Consider the following 16,341-nt stretch of genomic DNA (forward strand, 5'->3'; position numbering starts at 1 on the left):
TGTTGTATTTGAGAATTAATATCACTTAATCAGGTATGAAAAGCCCATTATTAAGAAACAAGAGTTGTCTCATGTGTGGAACCAGTACTCACAAGTCTTCCCAGGAAATTGGTCTGGGACACGTTCTGTAGCTTATAGAAGGGTCATTTCCTTGAAGTCCAGGGACCTGAGCAGATGTGGAGGACCTCAAGAAAGAAGAAATGTGCCCACATTTATAAAGACTGTGGTTAAAATTGGCAGAAACAATTTTTTTTAGATTTGGTTTCCTAACTTTGGAAGAATAGAGCAAATAAGAGCAATTTTTAAAATTCTGGGGTAATAGAGATTACTGAAAATACAATTCTTTATAAGGTCTTCAGACAGGAGTTAATTTTCTGGCCACCATAGTACTTCAGAGCTCTGGATTGGATGCCAGTGCATGCCATTTAACACTTCCTGCATGTATATAAATGGCCCAGACCAAAACACAATAAAAATAAGAATAATACGTGGGGATTTCAAAATTATGGTCACAAGGGAGGACTCTTCAGAAAAGCTCTACAAAACTTGGGATGAGGCAAAGTGATTCTTTTTTCTTTTTATTTCTTTTTCTGGAGTGATGCAAATGTTCTGAGAAATGATCATGGTGATGAATATACAACTATGTGATGATATTGTGAGCCATTGATTGCACACCAAGTATGGATGTTAAGAATGTTCGTGTTGTATGTTGATTGATTTTATTAATAAAAATTAAAAAAAAGAGAGACAACTAGAGCTGCACTATTCAATGTGGCTGTTACTAGCCACGTCTACCTGCTGAGTACTTGGAGTATGTGTAGGCTGTCTTGAGATGTGCTCTAATGTAACAATGCACACAAGCTTTTTAAAAATTGTTAACTAGAGATGTTTCAGGTTTACAGAACAATCATGCATGAGATACAGGGCTCCAGTACATCTCCTCATCAACAACGCTTTGCATTGGTGAGGAAAAACTTCAGTTGATGATAGCACTTTATTTTTGGTCATAATTCTACTTTTTCTTTTTTAACTTTTTTTTACTGTGTACACCAGATTTTGAAGACCCAATACAAAGATAATGCAAAAAGATCTCAATAATTTAAAGACACTGAAAACCTGTTAAAATGATAATATTTTGGATATACTTGGTTACATAATAAATGTTAAATTGTTAACATTAAAAAAAAGACATGCAAAACATTTTGAAAGAACTGTTAGACTTTGTAACACTATCAAGCGTTTAGTTAAAAATAAGTGAACATTTTCAGATATGAAATATTTAATGGGACTTTAAAAAACAATAATTTCAATATGGACATATTATTACAATTTAGATTTATGGTCCTGCTTAGTAAAAAACATTTATGTATTAAAACATTAAAATTGCTTTTTGTAAAACATACATGAAGGCAATAAAATGTCAACTATTATTATCAAAGCTTCAACTGTTTCACATTAAAGTGTTGTTAAGAATTTACTTAAATGTGAAATTTAAGACTTTGAAGATGGTTTAATGGATTTTGTTGATCTTATGGAGTTAGAAGTAGGTTATCTGAAATAACCTAAGTTTATCATTGATGCTTGAGAAAAATGATTTTTAATAAGAAATATTTACATGAAAACCTCATTGCATTTTGCACAGAGAGTACCAGTGTAATGCTAAGGAGAAAATCTGAGATTTCGACCAAAGTTTTTAGAAAATGTTTTAGAAGTTTTCGTTGGTACAGTCAAAGTCTCTGTGTTCAGTTATCTTTGGAAGATGCAATGAAAGATGTAAATAAAGTAAATCACTTTAAATTTTTCCTTCATAAACTTTCTATTCACCACCTTCTCCAAACAAAACATTAATGGGGATTAAATAACGTATTTGAAAAGCCTAGAATTTAAATAATGAAAACTGGAAGAATATTCAGGCTTCAACAAGCAGTCTACAGTGTAAGAGCAGCAAAAGCAGGTTGGAAATTGTGTCAAGGCTCGGTTATTTGCTTGTTTTAACGAAAATTATGAAATGGCAATAGTTGAAACATTTTGAAAATGAAATTGTTTTTAAGAGATTTGGTTTTAATAAATGGTATCCCAACAAAAATATCAATTCCTTTAACTTCTCAAGAAGGAAAAGTTTCCCTGGCGGTTAATTTGAGGACACTTAGGAAACTATGAAAGAGAAGCAGAAGATGTTATTGCAACAAAGAAATATGCTTCTTCTGTTTGCGCCTCCAGATTTCCTCCTTCTTTCTCTGCCCTGCTCTCTGCCTCGACAGGACTGACTTTCTGGCATGGACGAATCCATGGGCTCCCGTGCCCTTGGCTTGCCAGGTGGGTTTGCCAGTCAGAGCACAGGCAAGGAATCTGAGAGAGGCAGAACTGTGAGGACAAAGTGTTTGAAGCCAGACCCCCTCCTCGTCCCCGGACAGCTCCTGCCTCTTGCCCCTTAGGCCTAGGTTTAGTAATGGCTCCTGTTACGGGTTGAATTTTATCCTCCTGAGAAATATGTTCAACTCCTAACCCCTGGATTCATGAATGTGATCCTATTTGGAAACAGGGTCTTTGAAGATGTTATTATTTAAAATGAGCCCAAACTGGGGCGGGGTGGACCCTACCCTAGTCCAATGTGACTGCCCTAGTCCAATGTGCCCTTTAGAGGGGAGGAAGTTCAGACACCCTCGAAGAGAAGCCAGCACCGGACAGGGGCAGGGAATGCTGTGGATCGCCAGCTCAGCCATCACCAGAGCCCTGAGGACTTCAGAAGTAGCACAGCCCTGCCCACACCTTGGTTTCAGAGTTCTAACTTCCAGAACCGGGAGGCAATGAACTTCTCCTGTTTTAGTCCACCGAGTTAGTGGTGCTTTGCTACGACAGCCCTAGAAACTAAGACAGCTTCTTACTCTAGTAGCCCTGGGGTTTACACTCACTCTCCTCACTCTAACTAAATTGAATGTGGAATGTATACCCGGTTGGGACCCTGACTGATACATATTTCATTTGAAATAAACAAACAAACAAATCAAGTATCTATTCTAAGAGAAAAACTATTAGACTGTTGAGAAAAGAAAGAAAATGTGTTCACTGGTAACAAAAAATGAAAAATATAACGAATGCTTAAACTCTCACAGCTATTGAATCCTAAAGCATGGCTCAACAATGCTTGGGTTGAAACGGAACAAAAATCATGTCTCCGTACGATCTCAGAGGGGACCCTTTATTGGGAAGTAGAGTCTTGGTAACAAGAAGTAATTAGTTAAAAATCTTGTGATGAAATTATCCTGGATTGGGTTTGGCCCCATCAGGTCCCAGCTCAAGGTTCAGTCATTCTGGCTTGGCAGCGAATTGAAAGGAAGTACAAGGGGCCTTCGGTAGAATGGTCAGGCTTTAATCACTCCCCTCCACACTGCAACCTATGCAAGGATGGGTTTTTATACCATTGTTACACAAAGGTAGAATATGCCAAAAAGATTACATAACATCTGCTGAATCATGGTTATATAACAAGTGCTGAGTCATTCTCTCCCGGAAGTTCAGACTGGGAAGTTCTTTTTTTTTTTTTTTTTATTAATTAACGGAAAAAAAAGAAATTAACCCAACATTTAGAAATCATACCATTCTACATATGCAATCAGTAATTCTTAACATCATCACATAGATGCATGATCATCGTTTCTTAGTACATTTGCATCGGTTTAGAGGAACTAGCAACACAACAGAAAAAGATATAGAATGTTAATATAGAGAAAAGAAATAAAAGTAATAATAATAGTAAAACAAAACAAAACAAAACAAAACAAAAAAACCTATAGCTCAGATGCAGCTTCATTCAGTGTTTTAACATGATTACTTTACACTTAGGTATTATTGTGCTGTCCATTTTTGAGTTTTTGTATCTAGTCCTGTTGCACAGTCTGTATCCCTTCAGTTCCAATTACCCATTATCTTACCCTGTTTCTAACTCCTGCTGGACTCTGTTACCAATGACATATTCCAAGTTTATTCTCGAATGTCCATTCACATCAGTGGGACCATACAGTATTTGTCCTTTAGTTTTTGGCTGGACTCACTCAGCATAATGTTCTCTAGGTCCATCCATGTTATTACATGCTTCATAAGTTTATCTTGTCTTAAAGCTGCATAATATTCCATCGTATGTATATTCTACAGTTTGTTTAGCCACTCGTCTGTTGATGGACATTTTGGCTGTTTCCATCTCTTTGCAATTGTAAATAACGCTGCTATAAACATTGGTGTGCAAATGTCCGTTTGTGTCTTTGCCCTTAAGTCCTTTGAGTAGATACCTAGCAATGGTATTGCTGGGTCGTATGGCAATTCTATATTCAGCTTTTTGAGGAACCGCCAAACTGCCTTCCACAGTGGTTGCAACCATTTGACATTCCCACCAACAGTGGATAAGTGTGCCTCTTTCTCTGCATCCTCTCCAGCACTTGTAATTTTCTGTTTTGTTGATAATGGCCATTCTGGTGGGTGTGAGATGATATCTCATTGTGGTTTTGATTTGCATTTCTCTAATGGCCAGGGACATTGAGCATCTCTTCATGTGCCTCTTGGCCATCCGTATTTCCTCTTCTGGTAGGTGTCTGTTCAAGTCTTTTTGCCATTTTGTAATTGGATTGGCTGTCTTTTTGTTGTTGAGTTGAACAATTGCTTTATAAATTCTGGATACTAGACCTTTATCTGATATGTCATTTCCAAATATTATCTCCCATTGTGTAGGCTGTCTTTCTACTTTCTTGCTGAAGTTCTTTGATGCACAAAACTGTTTAATTTTGAGGAGCTCCCATTTATTTATTTCCTTCTTCAGTGCTCTTGCTTTAGGTTTAAGGTCCATAAAATCGCCTCCAATTGTAAGTTTAATAAGATATCTCCCTACATTTTCCTCTAACTGTTTTATGGTCTTAGACCTAATGTTTAGATCTTTGATCCATTTTGAGTTAACTTTTGTATAAGGTGTGAGATATGGGTCTTCTTTCATTCTTTTGCACATGGATATCCAGTTCTCTAGGCACCATTTATTGAAGAGACTGTTCTGTCCCAGGTGAGTTGGCTTGACTGCCTTATCAAAGATCAAATGTCCATAGATGAGAGGGTCTATATCTGAGCACTCTATTCGATTCCATTGGTCGATATATCTATCTTTATGCCAATACCATGCTGTTTTGACCACTGTGGCTTCATAATATGCCTTAAAGTCTGGCAGCGCGAGACCTCCAGCTTCGTTTTTTTTCCTCAAGATGTTTTTAGCAATTCGGGGCAACCTGCCCTTCCAGATAAATTTGCTTATTGGTTTTTCTATTTCTGAAAAATAAGTTGTTGGGATTTTGATTGGTATTGCATTGAATCTGTAGATCAATTTAGGTAGGATTGACATCTTAATTATATTTAGTCTTCCAATCCATGAACACGGTATGCCCTTCCATCTATTTAGGTCTTCTGTGATTTCTTTTAGCAGTTTTTTGTAGTTTTCTTTATATAGGTTTTTTGTCTCTTTAGTTAAATTTATTCCTAGGTATTTTATTCTTTTAGTTGCGATTGTAAATGGGATTCGCTTCTTGATTTCCCCCTCAGCTTGTTCATTACTAGTGTATAGAAATGCTACAGATTTTTGAATGTTGATCTTGTAACCTGCTACTTTGCTGTACTCATTTATTAGCTCTAGTAGTTTTGTTGTGGATTTTTCCGGGTTTTCGACATATAGTATCATATCGTCTGCAAACAGTGATAGTTTTACTTCTTCCTTTCCAATTTTGATGCCTTCTATTTCCTTTTCTTGTCTAATTGCTTTGGCTAGAACCTCCAACATGATGTTGAATAATAGTGGTGATAGTGGACATCCTTGTCTTGTTCCTGATCTTAGGGGGAAAGTTTTCAATTTTTCCCCATTGAGGATGATATTAGCTGTGGGTTTTTCATATATTCCCTCTATCATTTTAAGGAAGTTCCCTTGTATTACTATCTTTTGAAGTGTTTTCAACAGGAAAGGATGTCGAATCTTGTCAAATGCCTTCTCTGCATCAATTGAGATGATCATGTGATTTTTCTGCTTTGATTTGTTGATATGGTGTATTACATTAATTGATTTTCTTATGTTGAACCATCCTTGCATACCTGGGATGAATCCTACTTGGTTATGATGTATAATTCTTTTAATAGACTGGGAAGTTCTTTAGGCAACCATTTTAGCATGGTGTTTACATGCTCAGATAACCTGGCTCTCCAGGCCCTAAATCCAATGCTGCTGTCCTTATAAGAAGGGGTGAGGACCTAGAGAGACGGAGAAGGTGGCTATGAGGGCAGAGGCAGGCAGAGGTTGGCGTGATGCCACCACAAGCTGGCAAGTACCTTGGTCCTCCTAAAGCTGGAATAGGCAAGGTAAGAGCCTCCACAGTGCCTTCAGGGGCTGCCCTGCCTCCAGACATCTGAGAGAATACACTTCTGTTGTTTTCCAGCCCTCCCCAGGTTGTGGTCATTTGTTGTAGTAGCACTAGAAAATTAACACACAGATCAATAATTTTGCATGACTCCTTCAATAATAGAGAGGTGGAATATACAAATGTCATGAACTGTATCACAAGGGCCAAAAGAATGATAATGGGGTGCTATGGGTTCAGGAGAAACCAAGAGAGGATTCATTACTGTGAATAAGATAAATGACGTTAAGAGAAATTCTCTCCCTATGCAATGAAGAGTTTGATATGGTTCCATACACCAAAAAAAAATAGGTAGTTATGTTCATCTTTAGGCCAATGACAGCAATGTAAAAAAAGAAAAGACCACACCAACAATTTTTTAAACTCCACAAATGGTTTTGAAATTTTTGGCTTGAAGACTGACGATACAACTTCTATAACTTAGTTAATAGCTTTGTATTATTTACAGTATGGCCTACTTTTGGTAATAAAAGATATGTTTTTAAATTTATAATTTATATATTGATAATTTATTACCATTCCAGTGGTTGTTTATCTCCAATAGTGCCCGTGCTGCACACGATCTCTACAGGCAGCAGAGCCGATGTAAGGGCTTGTGCTCTGTTGTAGTTTGCAAGCTGCCAAAATGCAATATGCTAGAAATGGGATGGCTTTTAAAAAGGGGATAACTTATTAAGTTATAATAACTAACTTAATAATAACTTAATAATAACTTATTAAGTTATAAGTTTACATGTTCTAAGGACTTGGAAATGTCAAAATTAAGGCAAGGCTATAGGAATGTCCCATCTAAGACATCCAGGGAAAGATACCTTGATTCAAGAAGGCCAATGACATTCAGGGTTTCTCTCCCAGCTGGAAAGGCACATGGCAAACATGAGGGTGTCTGCTGGCTTTCTCTCCAGGCTTCATATCTCATGAAGCTCCCTCAAGGGCGTTTTCCTTCTTCATCTCCGAAGATCTCTCCGGTTGTATGGGCCCTCGTGGCTCTTAAGCTTTTTCCAAAAAAAAGCTTCCCTTTTAAGGGATCCCAGTAAACTAATCAAGACCTACCTGGAATGGGTGGAGCCACATCTCCCTCTAATCAAAGGTTAATACTCACAAGTGGGTGCGTCACATCTCCATGGAGATGATCTAATCAAGTTTCCAAACCTACAGAATTGAATGGAGATTAAAACAAACAGCTGCCTCCACAAAATGTATCAGGATTAAAACATGGCTTTTCTAGGGAACATAATCCTTTCTAACCGGCATATGCTCCTGATAGGAATTGTGAGCAACAGATGACAGAAAACAGTTTATATAAGGGGAGAGTTTAATAAAAACAACACAATCTTGCCTTTTAGATTTTTTTCTCTTAATGAAAAAATATTCAGATTTCTTTCAGCCATGGCCTGACATTGGAATAGAATCACAGGGTATGAAAAACTTACAAACTGTTGAAGGAAGCAGGAGCCGTGATTTTTCTAGACTATTGCAGATCACATTTCTTACAGTTGGGAATGGAGACATACCCCTGACTTCAAACACAGAGGGCCCTGCACTGCTTTGAGGAGAGCAGCTCTAATGGGGCGGAGGACGGCAGGAGAGGACCTGGAGAGAGCATTCCTCGTCTGCTCTCGGGTCTCCAGGAGAGCAAATGGTTTCAAAATTGCTGGCATTCTGCTTCTTCATCTCGCCCCACCTTGGAGGCCCAGCTCTGGGGGTCCAGACCCTTCCTCAAGTGCTAGAGCTCTGATGATGTAGGACTGTGTGCAAGGCTGGAGGTCTCAGACCATCGAATGAATGCCCTCTTCGCACAGGACTCTCCCTCTGGCTTGAGGAGTTCTTGCCAAGCTCATGGGGGACCCCCAAAATCCTACAGCGATCCCAACAAGCCTCCTGGAGACTGCACCCAGAGGCATGCCGGCAGCAATTCCACATGAGATCTAGTGACGTTTCTGAGCGAGGGAAGTCTTCTGCCTCTGGGAACCCCCTGTAAGGGTAAGAAGGGACCGGAAGGGGAGAGAGGTACAAGGCAGGAAGGGCTGCATTCCGGGGTGTGCAGCAGGCTTGGGGGGCAGGGTGCGCTGCGAGCAGCCCCACCGCGCTGTGCTGGCCTTGGGGCCACAGCTCCGGCAGAACCTTCTGGAAGACGGGTCTCCCAAAGTGCCTTTCCCAGTGCGGGCTCTCAGACTACAGATTCCCTTCATGCCAGGCGTGGGGGTGAGTGGGTGGGGGCAGGATTCTGAGAGAGAAAACGCTCACCCCTCCCAGGGCCAAGAGCTGGAGGGACCCCAAGGAGCTTTCTGCTTATCGCTTCAACCTTTGCTCCCACCCACGGGAAACCCACCCTGGGAGACAGGAGAGAGATAGTTAATAGATTCATGGTTTAAAGACACACACACACCAGCCACGCTCGTGTTCTGAAAATGTCATTTACAAATTTTTTTAATGTGGCTGTGATGACATCCTTATATACTGGAGAGGGGTTCTCCGGGGGCAGAGGCAGCTGGAGGGGTAATAGATGGGGCAGACAGTTATAATCCCCCGGGGCCTCTCCCAAGCACACAGAATAATCTGTCAGCCATTTAGAACCGCACGGCCAGGCCCGGCTGCCCCAGGAGGAGGCTCAGAGACAGTTCAGGCTGAGCCCGCAGTTTGCGGATGCGTCTCGGCTAGGCCGGCTGTGGGCGCCCCACCCCGCGCTGCCGTCGGCCGCCTCGGAAGGTGGGCCCAGGGCCTCGGGGGCTGCTCCCCTCACACTGCTCCTTCTTACCTCATCCATGGAAAAGGGAAAGACCAGCAGACGCCGGCAGCGTGAGCCGGGCCTGCTCCTTGGAGAAGAGAGTTGCAGGTTCTGGGGAGTGACTCTGCAGGGCAAGTCAGGGCTTCTGTGTCTCAGGTGAGGGGACGTTTGGGGTGTGGAGGAGGCAGGCAGCACCCCCACTCTGGGTGATGTCCATGAAAATGCAGCCGGTGGGTGGAGGATGGCCCCAAGCAGAGCAGAGAGAAACCACGGCCTTTCCCAGCTGTGTCCTCTAGGCCGGGAGGGCTGGGCCTTCCTTGGTGGCTGGGGTCACCCCCAGCACCACAATGGCCTTTTCCACAGCGCTTGCTGCTGTCTTGGTGATGGCCACGGTCTTCATCCACTGCGCCGTGAACCTACAGTGATCCTCTCTCCCCCGCCGGGTCTGGGATCACCGTTCGCTCACTCAAGGCATTTGCTGAACATCCACTGACCAGGCCCAATGCTAAGCCCCAAAAGCTCATGAATCACATGGACCAAGGTCCCCAAATTCCAGTTTGGCCACTTACTAGTTGCATGACCTCAGGCGTCGAGGAACCTCTCTGAGCCTCAGATTTTTCTTCTGCAAAAGGGGGAAAATTACACTCACCCTGAGAATCAAGGAGAGAATACTCCCCAGGGGCTTAACCCCAGGTGGCTGCCCTAACTCTCCTTTCTCAGTTCTCTTCCCCCTCCTTGCAGGTAGGGGCCTGATTTGCACGGTCCCCACAGCACCTGGCACACAGCGCGTGCTCTGCAAAGATTTGGCGAGACTCACTAGACACAGCCTTGTGACGAGCTGGGGGCTGGCGCGGCACCACCCAGCCCTGGCTAATGGCTTTATGGCTGCAGATGTCTCTGGAGACAGTTTCATTTTTTGTTTTATTTTAATGAGGAAGCCGAGAAATGGAGAGGGGAGTGCCCGGGCCAAGGCCCGGAGACCTGGTTCAAATCCTGGTTATTTACCAACAGCGTGTGCTGGTGCCAAAGCTTGTACACTCTCGGTGACCCAATCCCACCTCCTCTGAAGCCGAGTGGCTCATCTGCCCCCATCTCTCCTGTTAGGTGGTTGGCAGGAACTGTGGCATTATATAGGCACAATTAAAATGGTTTGGGGAGCTAATGATACTTTGGCCATACAGGCTGTCACTGCCATTGCAATTGCCCCTTAAACCACACATAGGTTTGTGTCAACCAAGACCATTATCATGTTGGAAAGAACATGGGATGGGAGGTTGGAACCTTGGGTTTAAATGTGGACATTGCTGCTAACTCGCTGTGTGGTGCTGGGCGGCTCCTTTCGTCTGTAAACCCGGCGGCTGTCCTAGGTAACCTGGCAAGTCTTTCCAGGAGTTAAGGGTTGATGACTCTGAGCAGACACTAATGACTGTGAACAGACGCTAATGACTTTGAAACGCAGCAAATTCCCTCCAGCTCTTGATGTTTTGGAGAGTGACAATCTGTTGACAATGAACTAGTTGGGTCCTTTAAGCCAGACTCTTGATGGTTCACCACGGGGGTGTCTGGTGGGTGGGGGCTGAGTCAGAGGCTGCCGCACTATGGCTCCAGCCCACGTGCAAGGCAGCTTGTGGGGTGGCAAGCCCATATTTGAAAGGAAAATCATTTTCCTTTAACACAAATCTGGCAGCTGCAGGAGACGAGGAACCCTGGCCCTGGGGTTTTCCAATTCCTACCAGATTTTCAGATTCCTGTCCAGTGTGGTTCTGCAGCAAAGAAGGCAGGGAGGGAAGCCTTCGGATTCGCCCACCCCCAGGCCCGGCAACTCTTAGCGGTGACTGTCCTCAACACGCGGCCAGGCTAAGCCCATCTTTTGGGCCTCCTCCCCTGGTGGTGTGAGATTTTGCCTCTCAGTAGTTCTGCATTATATCTCAACTTCACGTGGCAGGGCAACACAGAGAGAATAAGGGAGCCACAGAACTTCCGTAATGGAGGGACCTCAGAGAAACCTGAGTCCATGCACCTTCAAGCCTTCTTAGTAAATTTGTCAAAAGAAAATGAAATTGCCAAGAGTGGTATTTTCTTTAAAGTTCATTTGTAACACTGACTTATTATAAAGTCAATAAAAGAACTCAGTGATACAGTTTTGATAGGCCCCAAACTTGAAATTTTGGGTTGGGGTGACAGTTATAGTTGTAACAACATCGGCACTCAGTTTATTTCTGCATTTGTTATTGTTGCTGTAGGTCATTCAGAAGACATGTAGCTACAAATTCAGAAGACATGTAATGGTTTTTAATTACTTTGCAATCTTAGGACACCCTTCAATTACACAAAGACGGCTGAGGAACATCATTTGAGGACTGTTTAAAAATAAGTTCATCTCTCTCTCTCGGAGTGAGAGTGGATTGGCAAATTTGGAAGGCACAGACCAGCTTACTCAAAGTCACAGAACATTCCTTTGACATCTGTGTATTTCCACTGCCCAGACAGCACCTGGTTCATAGATGGAGCTTGATAAATGTTTGTTGAATGAATGAAAAAATAGTCAGTTTACTAGATGTTTTACTTTTGAGTCTATCTTCCTGTCCATCTTTCCACCATATATTCAATGGATTATCAATCAATCAATTAATCAATCGATGTGTGTCATGATTCTAAGACAGTTCTCACTGTATAGTGTTCTAAATGGAGATTCCATATTTATACTTTCATACAAAAACTTAAACTCTTGACATTCATTCACCTTCCTAGAAACCACTTTGCTCAGCATCCTTGCAGCTCGTGTGGCCAGGTGACTAAGTTCTCACCAGTGGAATATGAGCAGAACTGAGGTGTGTCACTTCTGTGTCAGGGGCTTAAGTGGAAATTTCTGTTCTGCCTGTGTTTCGGCTTTGCCTTGGTTCTTGGAGCAGGGATGCCGAGATGCTGGTGGGCTGGCTTTGGTCACGTGGATAAGGACAACCCTCTAGAGGATGGTGGGGCATCAAGATGGAAGAAACCTGGGAGCTGAGTGGCCACATGGAGCAGAATTTCCCTGCCACCCGGAGCCCCTGTCTTCAAACTGTCATGTGATGGAAATATGCTGCAGTCTGATCGGGGTTTCAGTTATGGTAGCTTCGCCTAATCCAGCTACCATGTCAGAAGGGGGATTACTACTCAATTACAGTCACTCTTTGGAGAGGGCATATTTTGCAAAAAAACAATACAAAAGTGTGGTAGGTGGAACACAAGAGTGAAAAGCAGAGTTCTCTCCTCCAGGATCCGATCTCTGAGAAGCCAGGCTAGGGTATAGAAGGGACACCATGTCAGACTGCTCATAGGATAGGTCTTCCTTCTCCATCTCAGACATGCAAATGTCCCGGAGCGAGGAGGGCGGCTCAGCTCACAGTTCATGGGCTGTTAATTCCTAGAGTCTCATCTTTCTCTCTTTAGATCTTTCTGAAGTTGACACAAAACCCCAGGACCCTGCATTGGAACTTTGATCCACGTAATAGAATCAGGCAGAGGCAGACAGTAACATATGCTGAAAAGCCTTTTTGGCTGGCGTGGGCTCAGGGGTAAGGGAAGCATGGGCTTGGATATTTAATGAGGGCAAATTCTGGAAAGCCCGGGAAATAAAAATGGAAAGCTGTAAATAGGAAGAGATTATCGCTGGATTCTTGTAATTGCTTTACGAGCCCCTCTGGTGGGCAGACACTGACTAAGGACTCCACCATTGTGTGACCATCAGGGCTTGGCAGGCAGAGACGCGGTTCATAGTTGTTCCTGAAGGAAGCTAAAATGTTCCAATTCCATTTTTTGTATCACTGGTTTTGTCAGTTTCCCCCCACCCACCCCCTCCCCGCAAGCATACTGGGCATGAGTCAGGACGAGGATGCTGAGGGTTTACGAAAGAAGTCTGGGTCCTTCCCGGTTCGTCGAGCTCCACTTGGTGACTTGTTTATCCCTTTAACCCTGTGTCTGTCGTCGATTAGAGGACCCAGTGAAGGTGCAACCTGAGGAGGCCAAGGGGGTCCCATGGACGCAACAAGGCTGAACCTGGCAGGAACCCACCCCTGGTGCAATGCCTGACTTAAGCTCATTGGGTGAGCCTGGACATGTTGCTTAGCTTCTTAGATTTTTCATCTGTAAAAAGGGGGCTGTGAGGATTTAATAAAGTATTCCATGTTAAGGCACTTGACCTAGTGCTTGCACATGTGAGAACTTAATTCGCATTTGCTACTACCATCAGCCTTCTAAGGCTTCATCTTGGGCCAGAGAAGCTGCAAACTAGTCCTGGCCTCTAGACTCTTCAGCATCTCCTTGGCCTACGACTCTTTGAGACTAAAAGTGCTAGCCTTTGTGACAATGACGTGACCACCCCATGGTCTGGAAGGAACATCTTTAAATGTTTTATTCTCCAGTGAAAGCTACTAGGCCCTGCCATAAGCATTTCGCATACTTTATTTCCAATTCTTTCAGCACCCTTACAGGTAAGATATTATTTTCTTCATTTTACAGAAAGGGAAACAGCGTCTAGTGAGATTAACTGAAACAACAAAGGCCACACACTTAGAAAGTACAGGGGGTGGGGGGTAGGATTTGAACCAGCTAGTTTTAGTGCTAAAGGCCATGTTGTACTAAACACTGTCCCCCTCCACGGGAGGCCAGAGGAGCAGCCCCCTCCAACCCTGTCCTGCCTGCCGGGACAAAGTGCAAGATGGGTGGCTGACTTGGGCCAGGTGAGCAGGGCAGAGCCTGGGCTTCTGTGGACCATGGCAGGGGAACGTGTGATCCTGGCCACATGGGCACAATGTTCCAGGCAACAGAGCCTGCTGCAGCTGGAATCCCCCTTGCCCCCCCCCGCCAGAACACTCTGGGAAGAAATAAAGACTCAATTGGAGACATCCAGCCACAGATACACTAAGAGATGATGGAACCTCATGAACACAGGAGTTTTAAATTTGGACAAGGGCTGGAAGTGAAGTGTGTCTTATTGCTATCTAGAAAGAAAGAACTTGTCAAGCAAATTAAAAATGCAAACAAGATTTCCCAGAAGAATCTTTAATCCATGTAATCCTCTCCAATTCAGTAAACATTTCATAAGCACTTACTGGGTGCTGGAGATACAGAACTGAATGAAACTGGTCCCTTTTAAAGGGCCAACTTAGAATCATGCAAGCAAGTGCTCTTACACCAAATAATAAATATATTTTTAGTTAAAAAAATTAAATTTTGCATGCAGACAGTGATAAAAGAGATGAATTATGTGTGGCAGGGTTTAGAAAAGCCTAAGGGTCAACCAACTATTTTCAGAGACTTACTCCCTTCAGAAGTACCTTTTATTTGAAAAACTGATATAATGATAAAAATCATCCTCATTAAACTATTAAAGCAGGTTGCCAAAGAGCTGAGACCACTTTAACATTTATCAGCTGAGTTGAAGTTAATAGGAGAGCACAAAAAGAAAAAGGTTTTCTCCTTTTAGAGACATTTAGATGTGCATCTAATTCAAATGCATCTTTCTAGATCAGTCCAAATTAGTGCAGCTTCTCTGTAGGCTGTATGTAGAAAGATTATGTTTTCATTTCTCAGGGGGTCCCAGAGTATTTTTGCAATGAACATTTACCAGAAAAATGTGGAAAACACAGTGCAGAGAGATTCAGAGTTCATATCAAATGGAGAACACATGGGATGGTACCAAAGGAAGGGAAACTGGGCCAATGAGCTGGAATTTAACCAGATTTCCCGGGAAGATAAAAGGAAAACTCTGGAGTGAAGATGTTAGTCAAAGAATGGCCAGATTTAGAGGCAGAGTAGGCCAGAGGCAAGAAAGATGAAGTCAGAGACTTTGCCCTGAGGTGTCTCTTCTTTGGAAGGTGGCTGGAGGTCAGGGACACTCCGTGACAGAGTGCTAGGACGATGGGAAGCCGCAACCTGTTGACCCCACTCGAGGTTTCCACCCCCAACCCCTGAGCTTGCACTGGCTCTCTCCCATCACCCCCTCTCTCAAAAACCAACAGCCCTCCTGGAAAGCTCACCCAAACACAATTACACTGACTCAGCAAGCCTGGGAAGCACCAAGAAAACTTTTGGGGGAAATCCAAAGCCCAGATCTTCTTATTCTGGGAACCTCCCACCACCGGAAGGAAGAAAAGATAATGAAATTCAGCACTTTCCAACCCGCCATTCTTCTCCGCGGTGGTGGCACCACCAGCCAGGGGTTGGCGGCTGGGCAGCTATTTTTACCCTCAGATTTCCGGGACTGCCAACCAATCCTGGTTACATGACACTACAGTAAACTCAACTCCATCCATAGCAATCTCAAGAAATCTAAGCCACAAGGCCCAGCTACAAATGGCCACACTCATTCTCATCCTGGAACCTGGGGCCCCAACTACAGAATCAAGTGCCAAGACCCAAACTGAATAGCAAGGAGGCACCTCCCTCTGGCCTCCAAGGGTCAGGCACCATGTTCATTGTAGCCAACAGCCACTGGCTGCCAGGGTACGCCAAAAAGTTCCTTGTTTGTCTTTTAAGCCTTTGGAGGGCCTCTAAGTTGAATGTTCTTGTGGTTTTGGGTAGACTTTGTCCAGAGAAGTTTTTTACAGCCACAAAGAGCTACTTTGTAACCGGCTGCCTTAGCCCTGGGACCCTACTTTGATAGTAACCAACTCAACAATGAATTCTTTCCTTCTCTTCTCAACCTCTTACCTGTGAACCACCAGGCAGACTTACCTTTTGATTTCCATCTTCCATCCATCTTTCAGTCAACGGCCTTCTTTCAGGGGTTCCCGGATGCTGGTATATTTTGAGAAGGAAATATTTCCTCACAGTGTGGATAGACAAATAATATAAATGCTGGAGAAAATTTTAAACTTAGAATTTTTCTGTGCTTACAACATGAGTGAAAGAATCCCATGAACTATAAAACCCCACTCAAGACTTATCAAGACAGGCTGTATGGGGAGTTAGAAGAGAATGCAACTATCAGAGTATTCTCTTCAACCATAGTGAAGGACTTTGGTTTTCTCTGTGGTGATAGCTAGAAAAAGAGTCAAAGAATACTTTTTTTTTCCTAACTGTTATCAACAACAGCAATTGTTATTGTTGTAATGAAGAGAGTCCTGCCTGAAGGCCAAAAGGCTGGCTCGGTTGAGCTCTTACTGTTTGTTTTCTCAGGTAAAAGGGCCTCAC

This window comes from Tamandua tetradactyla, chromosome 5 (genome assembly GCF_023851605.1).
Source record: "Tamandua tetradactyla isolate mTamTet1 chromosome 5, mTamTet1.pri, whole genome shotgun sequence".
In the NCBI taxonomy this organism is placed as follows: Eukaryota; Metazoa; Chordata; class Mammalia; order Pilosa; family Myrmecophagidae; genus Tamandua; species Tamandua tetradactyla.